Source organism: Mya arenaria, chromosome 9 (assembly GCF_026914265.1).
Source record: "Mya arenaria isolate MELC-2E11 chromosome 9, ASM2691426v1".
In the NCBI taxonomy this organism is placed as follows: Eukaryota; Metazoa; Mollusca; class Bivalvia; order Myida; family Myidae; genus Mya; species Mya arenaria.
In genome coordinates this window covers 45,864,534-45,884,616 of record NC_069130.1, presented here as the reverse complement: position 1 = coordinate 45,884,616, position 20,083 = coordinate 45,864,534, and the positions used below count along the sequence as shown (strand labels likewise).

The window sequence follows — 20,083 nt, the reverse complement described above, 5'->3', positions numbered from 1 at the left end:
TAAACATACAATGTTTGTATATACAGTATATATGCACTGTGTTGTTTGTGGAGTTTTGTGCTGTTGTTCCATGTTTTTTTATTATGATTTTTTTATTCTGTGTTCTGTGTCTTTGGCGTTTACCCTGTGCCATTAAACGGGGTTTATGTTTAAACTATTGGCTACTGAGCTTGTTTATGTATTTTTTTCATTTAAATATTGCTTCGCCATCTTAATAATTAATGTTTTACAAAATATGTAAACTAGACATTAATTTAATTAAACTTTTAAGATACACCTACACAATGATATAAGACGAAAATTACAAACTAGCAGAAACAGAGCAAAGTAACATTGTTTACGTTCATGAATAAGTTACATACCACAATAATGGTAATCACTGTTTGAAATGTTTCGATACAGTAAATGATACTGTATGACAAGGTTCTCATTTAATGTTGGACCTTATAAGTACGCTGTAAAATATGCAGCGCTTTAAAAGCTCATTTACAGTGAACACATCTGTTCCTGACAGGAATACACTTTTGCGATATGAGGAAATGAAAATTTGAGAGCACCACTCAATGCTCTACATACCAAATCCGAATATGAATTTTTAAAAATGTGTTGCCTTTGGAAAATAAATTGAATTGAATGTAAAGTTTTAACTTATGCACAAACTTGTTAAACCATTATTTTTTCTGAATATATATATTGCTTTTACAGATGAAGCAATTCCTGGCATGTTGTTTGGTTGTTGTGCTGCTTGTGACAGTTGCAGTGCAGAGTAAGAGTTATTGACTTATTTTAAATAATTATAAATCTCTATTATATGTATAAGATAAAACAACTCGTCCGTGCTTCATAATTTCTACAGTATTTTAACATTTGAGATTTTTGTATACTGTTATTGTATATCCAAATGAAAATGATACTTCTAATATAGCGCTGAATATAGAGAAGCTTTAAGACAACAAACACATATTTTGATTCATTTAAGTTTAATTCTGAACATGTAATGCTCATAAACATAAGAATATTTTCTTTCAACTACCAAAGAATTAAAGTAAGACAGATAAACTAATACATGCGTATTAATGTCGCAAGTATTATAAAGGGTTTAAACTAAAGAGAATTCAATTTTTGTCTTTGCAGCTACTTCCGCTTCTTCTTCCACCTCTGCAACCACCACAAGTGCCGCTGCTGGCACTACCACGGCTGGTAAGATAATATGCATTCGAACAGAACAGTTTTTATTAGCAAAATGTTTGAACCCAATTCATAAGGTTGCACTGTCACTTATTCAGAAATCTGTTTATTCAATATGACAATGTTTACACAGTAAACTGATTTAAATGCGATAACATGACAAATTTCTACTTTTCCGCATCCATCAAAATAAACAGTTTGAACATTTCGGCTGTATTTTGCCCTTTTAAGTTCAAATGTCATGATGTTTCAAACTTACAGGGCTATTTAAAACGCAATTCAATATGTTAATATATACCTTTTAGCGCCCACTAAATTGCTAATAGATATGTTGAGCGCCAATAATTATTTGTGCTCCTAACTTTATTTATTTTTAATCAGACCATTTATACGTTTTTGCGTAATTAAACATATATTTCCAAAATGACTTTTCATGTCTCTTCAGCGTCCGGTAATAATACAAATACGGGAGGGGACAATGGTTCACCAACAACGACACTGACACCAGTTTTGTTCGTGTTGGCAACCCTCCTAGCCATTCTACAGGCATATCTTATCTAAGAGGATAACAGCAATAGGAGTGGTGCTATCCTTTCCCTTGTCATGGACAACGCTAACTTAGGCACCTCGCTTTCCTAGTGTTTTTTTACCGAGTGATTGTTTAAAAGCTTAATAATTCAATGGAACTGCTCTCTTTACTGCCATTTAGGTTTTTTGTAGTTATGCCTTACCTGATGTCAATGGACCAATATACTTCACTTTTGCCAACTTTTGATAGACGTTTCTTTTAAGCTGCATCATCTTCTTGTTGTTTGCAATATTTAATGATCTGCTATCACAAATATAAGTTGTTGTGCATACTATGACGAAAACAATGTCTCGTTTTCTGAATGTCAACATCATACCAATAAAGCATTTATAAATTAGCTCTTTCGTGTTTTGTATTATTTAAAGGGCCTTTGCGATATTATTTTGAATCTTAGTTCTAGGGGGAGGGAGGCGGGAGGGAGGCGGGCTGGTTTTAATACGAATCCTTCGAACAGTAGGATTGCACTATCGAAAACTCTCCTATATACGAAATCTCGTGATAAAAACAACCCGCTAATAAATATATTAACCATGTTCAATTGTTCGAGAAGTAAGATTGTCTATTACAACGTTTCAGAGTGAACGCTACAGACTTTAAGTGGTCATTTAATGTTCTAGAATATAAAATCCATCATATTGTCAAATGGATAATTTCAAAATAATGACACGCCACTCAATATTATTAACGTTCGTTGTAAATTGTTATATAGCTTTCAGAGATGAGAAAATAAATCAACCAGTCGCTTCAATTAGTTTTTGAAACTGTTTTGTAGAGGCTGGGAGTGGTTTGTTACGTAATTCAAAATCGTTTAACCAAGCTTAAAAAGCTGGCCATAAAATATTTAGGTTGCGCATTCACAGCATGACAGAGAAATGTTAAGGTCAGAAATTTATGGTTACTGTAATAACTTATATGGCAATCAATGTTGCTTCTACTTTGTAACTTTATGTTTTTGAACGTTCACTTATCATAACTTGGAGCAGGTCCCAGTCCCTCAAACATTTTAGGCACAACGGGTTGAAGTATCTGATTTCATCCAGCAAAATTTAATTGCTTTTATTTTATTATACATAACAGAAAGCAATTTATCATGGTAGTATTTTGAATAATTTCCTATACAGTCTCAAAATGTCTCTTCAAAAGAAAAAAAAACACAATTTATTTAAAAGCAAAATTATGAGCTTAGCCTAATTATTTTATAATGGACTTTAAGATAGGTTGATAATTGATAGCCAGATGTTAGATAGGAGCTGGTTAACTGTGTGTCTTTCCATGATTTGAGAGAGAGATGATATCCGTGATAACAGACTCGAGTTTAGTCTAGGCTAACAGTCGCTCAAGTAAGCTTACATAAGCAACCTTGTGTGTCTTGTGTGTTTTGCATATCAAATGTATGATGATTTACCTAGTTAGACTGGACCTACTTTAACAATAACCACCGTCATACAAGGCTCATCAAAAATAATTCCTGTTTCTAATTATATTTGTAGTTAAAAGAATGTGCCTAAACACTGATTATCACTGTAACGTGTAAAGAATTGCCTGCTTTGATACTAATGTTTAGGGTTTAGGATATTTAGTGTGAGTATTTATACCTTAAGTAAAGTTCGCTTTATTCCCTAGAATCTGTCACAATTTATGTTAACTCATAGCATATTTACACATTTGTAGGTCGGCTCTCTTTGTTTCTCTCCGTGACCTACTTACGTTTTGGTCATATACAGCTGCCGGACTGTGCGTCGTGTCATTCCTGCTAACTGTTTGATCAAATTAGGTTTGGGATTAACTAGTGTACCAAATCCATTGACCACTAATATAAGGTAATGCCAAATTGGTATTGAATCGAAGTCAAGGTAATGCCCGATGTGTATTGAATAAGATGTTAGGTAATACCCGATAAGTTTTGCATCAAATGTTAGGTAATGCGCAATTTGTATTGAATTAATTGCTACGTAATGACCGATTCTTTTTTAATCAAATGTTAGGTAATGCCCGATGATAAATGAATCAATTGTTAGGTAATGCCCGTTGATAAATGAATCAATTGTTAGGTAATGCCCGATTGTAAATGAATCAAATGTTAGGTAATGCCCGATGAGTAATGGATCAAATGTTAGGTAATGCCCGTTGAGTAATAATTTTATGAGGCTTTAGTACCAAAATATATGTTTTAAACAAGAATAGTCAATGCTGAAAACAAACATAACAAACCAAAGACATCACGTTTTCCTTTCTACCATATTAACCTAAAGTTTAAATAATACGCTTTGATAAATAAGCCATATGAATGAACGCTATGTCGATTAAAACTCTCGTTATCCCTCGTTATCTCTAAACAAGCCGAGACGTGATATAGTTTGTTCATCAATGGAAATGTTAACTTACGACAATGCAATCATCCGGTTGTTTCAATCCGCCTTGACATAACAAACTTTGATATACAGCACCCCTGTATTAATGTTTTCAGCGGTGTTAAAGAGGCTATACACCGTATGAAGAAATAGCGGAGAAAAAGAAAATAGTCGAAAACTGGCATAAACTTGGTATCGATGTGTACAATGCATTGAAACTAACTAACTGAAGTACCACATAGTTTACAATTAATATATTTTTTCGCAGTTGTTTCGTAGTTTTCCATAAAAAAGATTTCTAGGCATGTATACCTAGTAGAATTCATTCTTATGCGGGTTTGGCTAGTCGATTAAATATTGCAAGTATTTAGGGTAAACCCTCGTAGCACATTTGATACAACACTGGACTACAATTTTGGCAACACCGGTTCGAACCCGGTCTCCGACTCGATTTTGTTTACATTTAGTTTTGTTCTTAACAATAATGATATCAAAGAGTAAAACAGTTTATTTAATAATTGTCCTGAGGTTCGTTACAGAAAAAAATATTTTTGGTTCCAATCATGTGTATAGTCCCTTTAAGCTCACTTCCACTTAATATATGTTGCACTGTCGTATGCCGTAAAACCAACAGAACTTGTGACCTTGAGCAAAGAAAAGTACTGTGGAACTAGGAATTAGTAGATTCTTAACCCCTAAATACCCAGTGGGGCTTATTTTAGAAATCTATCAGTGACCGCACAACGGCAGGGCTCAGCCAAGTTTGTTACCTGCAGTTCAATCAGTATTCGTTGGACGCCAATACAATTGATTTTAAGTTGACATTAAGCTTTAATTTCCGGGTTTGTTTAAACTCATGATGCATCCGATTTTCTTTCAAGTAAGATAAATGAATGAATACCGACCCAAGCAACGAACTAACTTGAGCTGAAACTCCTCTAGTAAATACAAAATAAAAAAAATAAAAAAATGTGAATAAATGATTTATCCGCAAGTTTGAACTCGAGTGCCAACGCTGGACATATTCCCCCCCCCCCAAGATATCAGCGTTCTTGTCACTTTAACTCTTAATAAATTATTCTAATTAAATACGCGTTTGCCTCGTTTTGATAATTAACAGAGTAATACCATAGTTATTGTAGTAAATGTCTCACTTTTTTATTTAAATTAACTTCAAAAAATGCATTTAGTAAAGTGCAATGCTCTTTCTTTGAATATTTAGAGCGGACCACTAAATTGTGGACCTCAAAAGTGATTGATGACAAATAGTGCTGTGCGTTTTCTGGATTGGCACTGAACAGGACTGTACTTCATCTCTAAGTGATGAGGGTTTCCGCCTTCGGAGCGGGATGTCGAGGGTTCGAGCAATATTAGAGGATTGTTCTGACACCTTCGGTTGCAGGTAGTTAAACAATGGGTATTAATTATTAGCTGTTTTCCTGCCAGGCTCTCGGCAAATAAGATGAGAATCGGGAGAAGAGATGTCCATCGATTAAGGTGTCTCATAAGTCCAGTAGACTCTCTCTTATTTTACAGGGTGACACTATTTTGATCATATGCGCAAATGCACTCTGTTTTGTTTGGAATTATCTGTTTTGAACATAGAATCCGTCGAGCTACTACGAATGTAATGATGCGCTTAGTTATGAGCAAAACATTAAGAGCATGCATTATTGTTGTTGTTGTTGTTGTTGTTGTTTCTTCTTCTAAAAAAGACGATGTGCACGTAATGTACAGTGATAAATTCACTCCCTCGGTACATTTTTTTGTTCCTGAAAGTCGAAAAGATGTTATGCTATTGGCAAGTGGTTCAATATCTGAACAGACAGTCAACAAATCCTTTCGACTTTAAGGACCAATTGACAAAATTCACAACAACACAAATCCAAAATTTAATAATGCATTTCAGATAATAAAAGATTTTTGTCCTTGTATTTAAACGCACCTGCTCCATTATATTCATAAATACTACGGCTTGATTCACCATCGCAGTCTACTATCGCCAGAATATCTCTGAATAGTAAGACAATTAAAACATTTAAGCTCTTAAAACGGGCATAAAAACGTATAAAACTGTACCTAAATGCACAAGAATATTTCAAATAAAAGTTTAAGGTGGTAACACACATGTGTGTGAGCTTCAGATGTTTTCGCTTTTTTGGAGAGTGAAGAGTGTGCTAACGGAGATCTAAGCGCTACAAAAACAGAATCAGATAAAAAATACCCAAACCATCAATTGAAGAAATTCTTGTTTGAACATATGTGTGTGTTTTATGAAGGTCTTTAAAAACTTTTTCGAGAGATCTGAAAGGAAATCGTGCTGAAACATAGACATTATTCAACCAATAAAGCTAAACGACTCTTAAGCCTTGAGGAAAAAACGCAGCATTTTATGTTCATCTAAACTTGTACAAGCCTTGCGCAAACTCCACTTCTGGCATTTTCAAAACGCATTAAAATGTTTGCGTCATTGTCAATCGTCCGATAGAATATTTTGCTGCTTCTTATGTTTATGCTAATGTGTGAGCGCGAAAATGCCCTAACGCTTTGTATACTCTGAGGCACTTATATTATTGAACAGACTAACGTGATGTTTAAAGCCAAAAAACTCTCATTGTTTGACAATTTCATTTTATAATGTAAAAACAGATAATGATAAATGAAAGCCCCTTTTTAGTCAGGCTGATAACGAAATGCGCGTACTGTTTACACTTGTTTGGGTAGGTCGCCATAGATATTTTGGTAGCCGCATTATATAACCACACTGCTTTTCATAGCCGTGATCACAGAGGGACACCGTTGTGAAACTTTTACACAAATACTTCATGGTATTCTTGTTTAAATATTTTTTTGAAATTTAAAGTATTGTGTTAATAATACTCTAATAAAATTGCGTTGATGGATTTTGTACGTCGTCAATATTGGTTTGTTTTAATTTGCAAAATTTAATTGACTTTTCATGTATCTAAACAGATAAATTATATTAACTTAAATATTAAAATTATATTCCATTTACGAAGTTTTGTTAAAATAAATAAAACAAATCTTTGTTACTCTCTACTGTTTCGAAATATAATCATTTATATTTTTATAGTGATGTTTTAACGACCGGGATAAGATAAAATGGTGTACCAAAATCACCTTTATAGGGAAGTCTCTTTTACCTTTTCATTTATTTTGTTAAAAGTGGGTTCCTTACAGTGAACGAAGAACTTTTAAGATTATGGGATTTACGGATTGACAAAAATCCTTTATGATTTTTTTTTCTATGATTCTAACTTTTGTTAATATTTATTCAAGTGTTTAAATTTAAACAGTATATGTTAAATTATGATTAATACAACGATCTGCTCTAAAAAAGTAGATACGGCTTCATTTTTATTTCACTAACTGTATTTAGCATAAGTGTAATCTAATGTATGCTACTTTCATGGTGGGATGGTTTTTCAAAATCAGATTTTTTTTAATTTTAAACCTAAATTTCCAAATTAATATCAAACAGAGTGCATGGATATACCTGGCGTCAACTCGAGTTGACGTAAAAACAACCATTCAATTTACAAAAACAACAACATGAAACGGTGCTTGTTTTCATTTAGTGTCCATATTTGTAAAAAGATTTGCTTGGACTTGTCTAGTATTATACAATTTTAATGGAATTGAAACCTACATTGATATACAGATCTGCACCCATTTGTATAAAACTGGCTACTAGACATATGCCCAGGTATTCTATCGACTGTCCAAATATGACCAAATTTAACAATTGTTGTTTTGTGATAATGGTGAAATATTAAATAATACTGCAACTCGTTTTCTTTGCAAAAAAGATAAAAAAAAAATGAATATTGTGACCTAATAAATCTGTTTAAATAATTATATGCCGCGTATTTGTGTGGTTTGAACTTCATGCTTGGCGATAAAATGTTGTTAAACTGAAATCATATTTATTTCATATTTCTATCAAACTACATCATTAAATGTCATCTAGTAAGTTCTTTTCCTGTTACTAATGTTCAAAATTGAATGTGCTTATTGAACAACTTGACTTGACATGGTTCATGGTTTATTTGGTAAAAGTTAGCCAAAATGGGAATTGATGAGTCAATATTGATCCGAAACATACTATAAACAATTTCATTTAAATGTGAGAGATGAACCGTGTACAATTTATTCAAGATAAATACAATGTACTACTGATGTTCTTTCATGGAAGTCCATTTTCACTTAAATGTGCTCACTGATGTACTAAAAATTCGAATTTTATTTAGATTTTTACCTACATTACCAGTCAATGAAATCGCCCATCGGTCTTAATTAGTACCACGCTTAATTGTTAAGAATTGCATCTCACACCTCAACAAACTTGACGTCATAATTTGATTTTCCATCTAAACTAACCCGTTAGAATCTTTGTTGAATAATATTTGTGAAATTCAAATGAATAAAATGACTCACTTGGCTTGCTCCGCCATCTTAATCACATATGATTTTCGAAACATGAAAACTATAACGTAGACATTGATGTAAATAATATTTTAAGATACATTTCCACAATCACATAACAACAAACAAACAACAGAAAAGTAATGTAACACTGTTTGCGTTCATATACAAGATAAGTTACATACCACAATAATGGTCATAACGTTGAACTGTTTGAAATGATTCTTTACAGTTAATGATTCTGTATGATATGTTTTACAGATTCATTTGATTCTAAGAAGTATACCGTAAAATATGCATCTTAATAGTGAACAAATCAGTTTAGCCTTTGATTTAATTTTTTAGTCAGTACAAACACAGTATTAACTTTAAACATTAAAACAGTTGCTTTTCTATTGTAAAGAGTAACTGGTTAAAGGAAATGAACATGTGGACATGCTCATGTTAAAAAAACAAGGGTATACACTACAGTATAACACCTTTCATTTACACTGCTTTCCTATGCAGTGCGCTATACTAATAAATAAGACGCAATTAAAATCCGAGTGCACTATTCAATACTCCACATGTCAAATCCGATATTCAACTCACGCATATGCATTGGCCAAATAAATTGAAAATATGGTTTTACAAATGCACAACTATTAAAATATTACTTTTTTTATGAAATTTTATTTATCCACAACAGATGAAGCAGTTCCTGGTTTGCTGTTTGGTTGTTGCTGTTTTGTTGCTTGGGACAGTTGCATCGCAGAATAGTAAGTTATTGAACTATTTACACACTCTATATCTTAGACTAGACACCAGATCATAAAATTGCAAAATAGGAAAATTGTAAAAAACGTAGATCAAATTGACATCGTTATGTGCAATGCATTGAATATTACTTACTAATGTATTACAAAGCTTGCGACATATAAATCTTTCTCAGTTTTTGCGCATTTTCCAATTCCATATTCACTGGGGTTGTCTACCACCTAAATCCCATAAAGTTCAATAATAGCGTCAGTAGATTTATCTGTATTCATAAACAGTATTATTTAAACTCGGAAACCATTATGCGCTGATGTTTAACGGGGAAACAGCATGATTGGTGCATTTATAATTTTAATCGTGTACAACGATTAATTATCGGCCTCCTACTTGCTTGCATTGATAATTCTAGGCTAGTTTTGAGGAAATACTTTATTTGCCGAGTTTAGGACCATCTGGTGTCTAATCCCTTTAATTTTGATTTGTAGTGGTTCTTAACTAAGAGCAACTTTAAAACGATAAACTGATATTTTGTTTCTATAAAGTTCATCAACAAAATAAATATATGCGATCCAATATAATTATTTGTTAAACGTTTTCAACTAACGTTTACTAATTATATTGGAAAACTATATGTATATACATTAATGTTCTCAATATGACATCAGTAATAAATTGATAAACATTATTTTTTCTTCTTTGCAGATACTAACAGCAACTCGACCACTCCTGGTAAGAATTTTCTTTTGTTATCATTCTTAATAATTAGCAAAATAATGATGAAGTTAAATGGTTGCACTGTGTCTTTCGAATTAAACTGTTCACATACTAAGCATGGCAAAGTATACATGACTGATCATAATGATAAAAATGGAAAAAACATTTCAAAAGTTTATACGTTTTCGCATCCAACAAAATACATACACATTTGGAAAATCAAATTCAATAGCAATTAAAAGTTTTTAAGCACCTATTTAAAACACAAATCAATATGTAAATGTATATTTTTAGCGCTCAAAATTATCAATGTATACCACACAACCAATTAAAAACATTTATACTTTTGACGCTCTTTATTTTTCTAAAATGACCTTTCATGTATTTAAGCACCCGGAGGGAACAATGGGACATCCGCAACGCCACTGACACCAGTTTTGTTCGTGTTGGCAACCCTCCTAGCCATTCTACAGGCATACCTTATCTAAAAAGATGACAGCAGTAGGAGTGGTGCTATTCCTTTCCCTTGTCATCTGGGACCGATAATGGACAAAGCTTACAGAAGCACCTCGCTTTCCTTGTGTGTTTTTTCGAGTGATTGTTTAAAAGCTTAATAATAATTCGATGGAACAACTCTCTTTACTGCCTTGTAAGATATAAGTAGTAATGCCTTACCTAATATGCATGGACCGTTATACTCCACTTTTACCCACTTTTGTGAGACGTTTGTTTTACGCTGCTACGTCTTGTTTTTGTTTGCATTATTTAATTATTTGTTATCATAAGTATAATTTGTTGTGCATAACATGACGAAAACAAGGACTTGTTTTTCTGAATGTCAACATTATAACAATAAAGTGTTTATAAATTTGCTCTTTCTTGTGTTATGTTTCTTAGAGGCCCTTCGCTATATTATTTTTATAATCACATCAGCTTATTAATCTTTATTCTTGGGAGGGGGCTGTTTTTATTAAGAATCATACGACCAGTTTCATTTTCAACTGCAGCAATGCACTATCGAAAATCTTTACTAGGAACGAAATCGCTCCTAGGACTCTTTATAATGCAGCCCGCCAGTAAATGTGTAAACATGATCATTTGTTCGAGCGGTTAACTAGTGTCTTTCCGAATGACCGCCATTCGGTTTAAAGGATCATTTAATGTCCTAATATATAAAAAAACATTATTTGTAGAATGGTTGATATCAACAATGAACACGCCTCTTTGTGCTATGATTCTTTGATGGTTAATTGATGTTGAATATAGTTTACAAAAATATATTGTTCAGCAATTGGCAAATTAACCAACAGTTCTTAAGCCCCATCCGTTGTTCTACCGTTCTGTAATGGGTGATTAAGTGAAACAGGATTACGCCTTTCACCTTAAATGCTGTGGGCTCGATACCCTTAAATGAATTTTTTCGATGCCCTTCAATGTTGACTAAAGAACAGGGTACTGCGCAGAAAACGGACATAATTGTGATTCAATAAGCTGTCAGCTTTGATTACAACCTAGCTAAAAACTATGTACACTATTGTTAATAAAGGTTTATGAAGATGAAATAAGGACATTTGGAAGTCAGCAAATAACGCTTTAGAAACACATTACAAGTAGTTATCGGCAGTCGATCTTAACACACTGTTGGCTAACATCACGTAACAGCGTTCTTCCAAGCTTAATAAACTTGCCATAAATTATCAAAATTTTGCATACATATCATGTCAGTATGTCGGTTAGAGAAAAGTAAATGCCAACAACGTTTGTTTACCAACACAGAGTAGCATATGACAACCACATTTGCTTATCATAACTTGGTGCAGACATTGAAAGCATGATAAATTTAATCATTTAGCAAATATACTTGGTATATACTTTTTTTTTAGTACGATTGTGACGAAAGCTGAAGTTCTAGAATCACTATCGAGTCCGTTTCCTCGGCAGAAACAAGTACTGTGTCCTTTTGGAAAGGTCATGAGAAAGTACCCCTAGTGGGGATCGAACCCACAACCTCTTGGGTGAGAGGCAGATACCTATATCTCTACTTGCTTGTACTTGATGTTAATTACACAACGTTGTGGAATATGGTTATCTTTAAAATTATCTTCCTTATTTGAAATCTCAGGACATTTATCATTGAACAAATTACACAAATAACACAAAAACAAACAAACAGAAAATGTAAGCTAAGCTTGATCCTTGTTTCCAAGAATTTCTAGGAGCCGGTTTACAGTGGTATTTCCACCTGGAAAGAGAAACCACACCCATGATATCTGCCATTAGTTCAGATAAGACTAACAGTTATCTACGTTACCTAACGTTTGCAAACTGGTGTGGTTTTTACGCTGTTGCATCGCTGCGTATACACTGAATCCAAGAAACAAAGTTTGCCGCAATCAACTTTAATATGAAAGAATGTTAAAGTAATACAATATCAAGCCCTTGTTGTCGGTTATGTGAAAAGAATACTTACTTGAACATTATGCAAAGTGGGTTTGCGGTCAATGTAACAAACATTGATACAAACGAAAATATTAAATACATGGTTAATTAAATCTTATTCATGTACCAAATGTATGTAGCAACGAGTTCATGCCTAAACACTGATTATTCCTGTAATGTGTAAAGCAAAGCATGTTTTAATACTTATGTATAGGGATAAGGTAAGTAATATCATTGCTACTCATATCATTATTCCAGTTAAGTTTACTCACTTTTCGATTTTTTCAAAGAATCCGTCACAATATAAGTCAATTCATAATATGTTTACACTTTTGACGCAGTGACGTACTTAAGATTGAGTCATTTACAGTTGCCATACAGTGCAGCAAGCAACCCTTATATAGGCTTTTGACACAATTCCATATCCATTTTTAATAAAACCTCTTATTAAAGTCAGTTTCATTATTTCAGTATGTCATGTCACATGTCAAAAAAGAACATAACATTTTGCAAAAGAGTTTATATCCATTGATTATTTAGAATTAACACATTCATGTTAAAAACTGACTGTACACTTTTCTCATTTCTCCTTACGATAAAAAACTTTATTTAGGAAATGGCAGCTGGGTAATGTGTTATATTTGTCTCTTGCGGAAAACGACTATGTTTTGCAAAGTTGCAATATACAGTTTAATGTTGTCTGTACATACTTGCCAGTTATGGGTTACTGTACCAATCAACTGACATTCCACTACCAGGGTTTATATGGACTTTGTAATGTTGCATAACGCTAAAGATGAGCGCAAATAATTTGACGCTAAAACAAGGTTGTTTTGTATTTATCCAAAAGCAAGTGCGTCGTTGCTTACGTCATAAAGCGCAATAATTTAAATCATTTTTAATACAAAATATTTTTTTCGACAATACAAGAATATTTATCTAAGGACAATATCAAAAAGTGTGATTGCCTCTATCTAGTATCTACCCAGACAATTGACCAATAAACCGGGGCAGACATCCCTGGAGCCAAGCGATCGCTAAAAAATGTGATGGCGGCGATTGGAACTTACACATGCAGTTTACCTGTATCCCATTTGTTCTAAAAGAATTTTAGATAAATTTTTAACAAAAAAATGAAAACAACGTCTTACGTATCGCAGCCACTTAAGTCAAATGTAAGGAAAATCCCGAGTTGTTAACAAATTACTGGCTTTACAATTCTAGTGGAAACTGGTTGTTCTGCCATGGGTTGAACTAATAAACTAAAACATCATCAACGTTATGGATATCAAAAGATCAATGTCGAATTAAATTTATTTGGTGAATAATAATATTGATATGAAAAACTACAGAAACAACCGCAGTAGCAGAACGTATACCCATAAACCACGTTTAATGGCACAGAGTCAACGCCAAAGAAATAGAACAAACTGCAATCATAACAAATCCAACGCGGTTTGTTTAAAATGGATTGGTTTTTGGTGTCCAATGGAATGGGAATATTCAAAGAAATTAAATAAGCCGTACATTTATTTTGGTAAACAGCAGTCAGTCGTTATTAATATTAACCAGGCGAATCGGTTAATTTATACAGAGACTAGGCCAGTATACAAAACATAATCTAGAACATGTAATATGACCATAATAACCTTTTGTCAATATTTAAAATATAAATAGTTCTGGAGCAAATCATGTCTTGTGGTAATTGCAATAAACATTTCCGAATCTTGATCAGCATAAGAGATATTATCATGAGATAATGAGATTTTCAAAAGGGTAAAATAACTAAACGATTTTCAATAACTTTTGACGTGATTCAAAATGAGTTAAGCTTGATATTAAGATTTGACTAAATTGTTTTGTGATATAAGGGCCTGGTTTGTCCGGACTGAACTATAGTTGAATTTATTTAAATCATTATCTAGTGCCAGAGTATTCAAAATTGTGTTGTATTGACATTACCAAAGTTTACATTTTGTTTCAAGTGTATCATAATCATGCGTTTGTTCTTTCCGATTATGCATTCATGCCAACGGGGATTTTTGACAATCAAGATGTCTATGATATCTCGTTCAACTATGTCCTGAAGAAGACGCCAAGTCGTTCATCTTTTTGATGTGACAAGTGCACTACTTGCGGTTTAAACAAAGCATTAATATGTCTTTTTGCTAATCGCCTTTCACCAATATAGTACATCCAAATTCTTACAACCAAACAAATCATTATATCATTCCCAGCAACAAGTATGATTTTAAAAATTTATCTACAATATGGCTTTTGTGCTTGGCATGTCTGAAATCAATTTGAAATCATCTTGAAACACATGATTACCGAACGCTTTATCTACGAAGCTGATCAGTTTGTATGTTTTATTTATACAAATGCTTAATGAATACACTTCAAACCGTATATTTTTATTATGTTGTGTTCCAACCATGGAAACAGAACCTCTATATAACAGAGATAAGAGTCGGTCTTTCAATAGAGACTGGCGACTTATTCCAGCAACAAGGTAACTCGTTAATGTATTATGAAATACATAAAACTTTGTCTAATTGTACAATTTTGGATATTTTTAAATTTTACTTTTCAGAAATACCTAAAATTAAACGAACGTTTTACATTATTATTTTAGCATTTGTCAACTATGTAGTTTTTTTTAAACACTATACTCACTAATCCAGCAACTGTTAATCTGAATATAATTAATTCTGAAAATTTGCAAATAAAAACCTAATTTATTATATTCAGTTATTCTTTCATCGTATACAAATTTAAGTTGGTTGTTCATTTTACTTTTCACTATTATTTATAGAATAATACATGGTTACCAGTGTGGCAATTATCAACCAAAAGCCATGGTCAACCCTGTATTATCCTGTATAATACATATGTTTTGTCATTTGTCAATGATTTCAAATGGATTTAAAACATGATTTTGTGAAACAATGAAGGATATCATATAATTAGCATGAAGTCTGAAAAACTTAAAAATAAGAATAACTAAATGGTTTTGAATGGCATTAGCTGCGAAAAATAACGAGTGACTGGAAATCATAAAATACATGTAATAACATTGTTAATAATGCTCTCTATAAAAAAAAGATTTTTAAGAATTCTTATTTACTCAGATTTGAACTGAAGTATTAGTAATTTTTACATTGTTAAGTATGAATGTGTTTTAGGTTTACCATCCATTATTAGGATGAAAAAATATGCATTTAAGATATAAACTTCAAGAATAATTTTGTTTAATTTATATTGATAAACCATGATATTTTTTGCATGGATAAATATTGTATGATGAGTAAATAACAATTTTATTAATTTTATTCTTAACTATCATAATGTCCATAATGTCCATTTAGAAAAGCAGTCGGTGAAAACTTAAAAATATTCGAACTTGAATTTTTAAAACTTTTAAAAAACACTTAAGCAGAAGCGTTTCTTTGTATTAAATGATGGATGGATTACATGAAGTACCGAAACTGAAATTATTTAAAAATGTTATAATATAAGCTTTGTGGCTGAAAATGACTCGTTTAATTTTATCAGAAATGGAGTTTTGTTTTTATTTCGCGTGATATGTAAACAAAATGTTTATATCAATGATAAATCATCACCGATAATTCGAATTAGAGCTCTGTTGTTAACAGTTATCTTAAGGGGCGACAGTAACACACTATTGAAAATTGATTATGTTTAGGCTTGGATTTACGACACACTGTTTTACTAGTTGCTGCTTAGAATGTATCATAATTCAATGTCATGGAAGTTTAAAATAACTGCTAACATACAATCTGTGATGGAGTCCCTTTAAGACAATTTGTATGTGAAACAATTAAATATCCCAACAAGGACTGCTACAACAAGGACTAATGTAGGAGCAAAAATCCCTTTCAGGATTCCTTGTTCGGTCAAGTAGTTCGCTGCCACCAATATTTCTTTAGATAATTAACTAACTTTGTTTATAGAGCTTCACAAACATGATGAAATGAACAAAATATATTTTTATTCTTCTACCATTTATTCATTAACACACTTGGAACATATTCACCGATACACAAATCTTAAACTAAATATCAATATTAGAATTTATCATGATGATTTCACCAACAAGATACATTATATACATATAGATTCACTAGTAACCAACCTCCCACCTCTTTCCAAAGCTTCCCCTTCCCCCTTTTAACACAAATGCAAGACTGCTGTATTGTATAACTGCTTCCCGGCAGTGTTTTTTAACTGCTCTCTGCAGGCAATGCCCTCTGTTGGCAGTATTATGTAACTTTTGTGCCTGCAGTGTTTCATAACGCCCTTCTAGCGGCAGTATTACACAACCCATCTCTGCCGGCAGAATAACTGCTGTGCCGGCCAGCTCATTGTTACGGACAGTATAAAAAAGAACACTTAGAACTCTGCAGGTAATTTCAGAACAGGTAGAGCTACCAGTTGGCTAAGCCGGATTCATTAAATCAAAATAGAGACGTATTTAACGACAAAGTATATTTAGAAGATGGACACAGGACTGGTGCTAATTCCTAAAATTGCAACAATACAGTCATGTACATTCATAACAAAAGTAATAAATTCAAAATATGTTACGCTACATGTTGAATTGTTATTTCTTTGCTTATCATTATTACTATTATTATTATTTGCTACTCTGTATTACAGTTTTTGTTGGATTGCATTATCTGCTTTTTTGAATGTTCTTTAATGTTGAATCGTCTCCCTTTCCCAATGATCTAATTAACTTGAAACTTTATTTTCACAAAACATAAAAAATGACATGCTGTCTTATGGAAATATGGCGAGGCAAAGTTACAAACCACCCTTAACGTAAAACAATCTACTTATTTAATACAACCATTGCTCATATTTTCAGATGAAGTTTCTGCTTGCCGTGTGTGTATTTGCTACTGTCCTGTTCATGGTCAATGCTCAAACAACTAATTCAACCGCTTGTAAGTTTCCATAAAGTTTGTAAAGAAATACCATTTTCGCAGTCTGCATCATTTGACATACCTATGTGATAATATTTACCTCGGTGCAATCATGTTATGAATGTATTGAAATTATTGTACGAATTGAATTGGAATTGTTCTTATTTAATCCTTTGTATCAACGGTAAACGCTTTTGGTTTAAATGAGGATAAATGTATCAGTATTTCGGATTATCCGTGAACTGACCTAATGTTTGCATACACAGATAGACTGTAATTCGACAATATTCAATGTTTATATCGACACTCATTATTTGCAAAAATTCTCTGCGTAACATATGACCAACCACAAACGTCGATTTATGTCATCATAAGAGGTATTCCAAAGATGTTGCGTTCTTATAAGGAATGAATTGCATGATTGATGTCATTATCGGATTATGAACGCAGTTGGGCTGGTTAAAGAAGGACTACACGCGTGCATTAACCAGCCCAAATGCGTTCACTTCCCAATAATGACATCGATCACGCAATTTATTACTTAAATATTTACACATCATATCAATTTCAGTATTCCCGCGTTTTTCTGCACAACCCTGCATTTTTTCTGCACCACAATGTCCCTCTTCTGCAGCTCGATGTCCCTCTTTTGAAGCACCCTGTCCCTGTTTTTCAGGACCCTGTCCCTCTTCTGCCTCACCATGAATCTTCTGCCGCACTATGTCCCTATCTGCATCACCATGAATCTTCGCAGCATCATGTCCCTCTTCTGCATCACCACGAATCTTCGCAGCATCATGTCCCTCTTCTGCATCACCACGAATCTTCGCATCACTATGTCCCTCTTCTGCGTCACCATGAATCTTCGCAGCATCATGTCCCTCTTCTGCAGCACGATGAATCTTCTGCTTAAGCATAGTATGTCCTTATTGTAGCACTCTGTCTAAAACTTATCTAACCCTGTCACTTTTTTATTTCACCATGCCTCTCTCTGCAGCATCCTGTCCTTTTCCGCAGCACCCAATCCATTATTGACTTAACCCTGTCCCTTTTTGACTTCATCATGCCACTCTTCTGCAGCTTGTTGGTAGCCATGCTGTCAGGTATTGTCTGCTACCGATGATAAGAGATACATGTACTTCTTGTATCGTCAATCATTCGTGCTATCACTTATTGTAAAGTTTAATTAATATGCAGCGCATCTTTCTTATTCATATTACTTTAACATTGTTTGTATATTTCCAGTAGTCGGAGGAGCCTCTATTACTGTCACACGTTAGTTGAATATTTGATACATAATTCATTTACATTCACGTCTGCAATTAGTAAAGCCATGTTTATAGTTCAATGCTTAACAATAGTTAACACTACTTCAGTGGACTTACGTTCACTATTTGAGTGACCTAATCTAAAACAGAAGTATACTCTGTTTTATTGACACAGTCCGCAACAGTATTAAACACAAATTAATTACTGTTACACAGTAGTAAGAGCTGTTTCATTGATGTAGTCTAATAGAGAAGTGAACACTATTTACTGTTCACTGTTAAGTTCACCTAGTCTAATACAGTAGTGAACACTGTTTAGTTGATATAGTATGTAAACGTTTCAGACTATGTCTATTTCACATAGTTTTAATATAGCGAATGTGAACACTTTTTCAGCTACTGATAACGCGACCAGCCCAGATAGGAGTACAGGCAATCCAGTTACATCCGTTTCGCCATTCTTTATCATGGCGTCCTGCGTTGTGGCCATTGCTCAGGCGTTGTCACCGTAGAAGAAAGCAACAGAAAAACTAGCATCTAAAAAGCACGTGCCTTGTAATAGGACTATTGGGCCATCTTATTAGCGATTGTTTCGTACGATCGTGTTTTTTTTAATCCTTTATTTTTTGTTGTAACGAGCTTTAGAACAAATAGATTTTGGACTTTCGTAGATTTATAATATATATCGTATATTTTTTATAATATTATGTCGGACACTCGCTTATTATTCGCCTAGAACTGGTGCTCTTACGACATTTCTCGATATTTTGTCGTACGCTTGTTGATAAGATGGCCACTTTGTGTGCACGTGCAAGCTGTGCTCTTAGCTTAATGACAATTCATATATACGGACAGTTGCTACTAGTGTACCGTAGTTTTTCTTACACTATTCTGTACGACTTAGTTAAATATTAAGTGCTTTCTTCTTTCGCATAGATGCTGTGCATGCGATGACGAAAACTGTCGGTAATAAGATACTCTGTTTTCCGAATGTCAACATCTTTCTTATTGTTCCTGTGTTTTATAAAATAAAATGCTAAACTTACTGTTGAATTTTATCTTACTTTGACTATTTGACAAGAATATACTATATGGTATATGAATGTATATGCAGTTTTATTTAATGGCAATATAAATGATATCATTCATTTTTTCAAAATATTTAAATTGATTTGCTCAATGCAGAAGTATATTATAAACTTTATTTTATCAATTCATTTCATTATACACAAAACTTATACAGGCAGGTCAACAATTTGGACAGAGCTTAGTAAATTCAAGCTGTATTAGTTTGTTTCATAATTCGAATGCATTTACAGGGCAGATAAACGTTCAGTTATATTTACATATCTCTAACACAAACGGTTCAACTTATTTTGGCAA

At 33.1% G+C, this 20,083-nt stretch overlaps 2 long non-coding RNA genes across 2 annotated transcripts; both read left to right on the top strand.

Moving 5' to 3' along the window:
* Positions 1-6,830: 6,830 nt before the first annotated feature.
* Positions 6,831-10,915, top strand: LOC128245403 (uncharacterized). The gene is made up of 4 exons (XR_008263141.1): positions 6,831-6,956; positions 9,263-9,332; positions 10,033-10,059; positions 10,435-10,915. It is a non-coding gene; the product is annotated as an uncharacterized LOC128245403 (long non-coding RNA).
* Positions 10,916-14,925: 4,010 nt separating this feature from the next.
* LOC128245514 (uncharacterized) lies at positions 14,926-19,746 on the top strand. Its single transcript, XR_008263166.1, has 3 exons — positions 14,926-14,995; positions 17,375-17,453; positions 19,097-19,746. It is a non-coding gene; the product is annotated as an uncharacterized LOC128245514 (long non-coding RNA).
* The last annotated feature ends 337 nt before the right edge of the window (positions 19,747-20,083 follow it).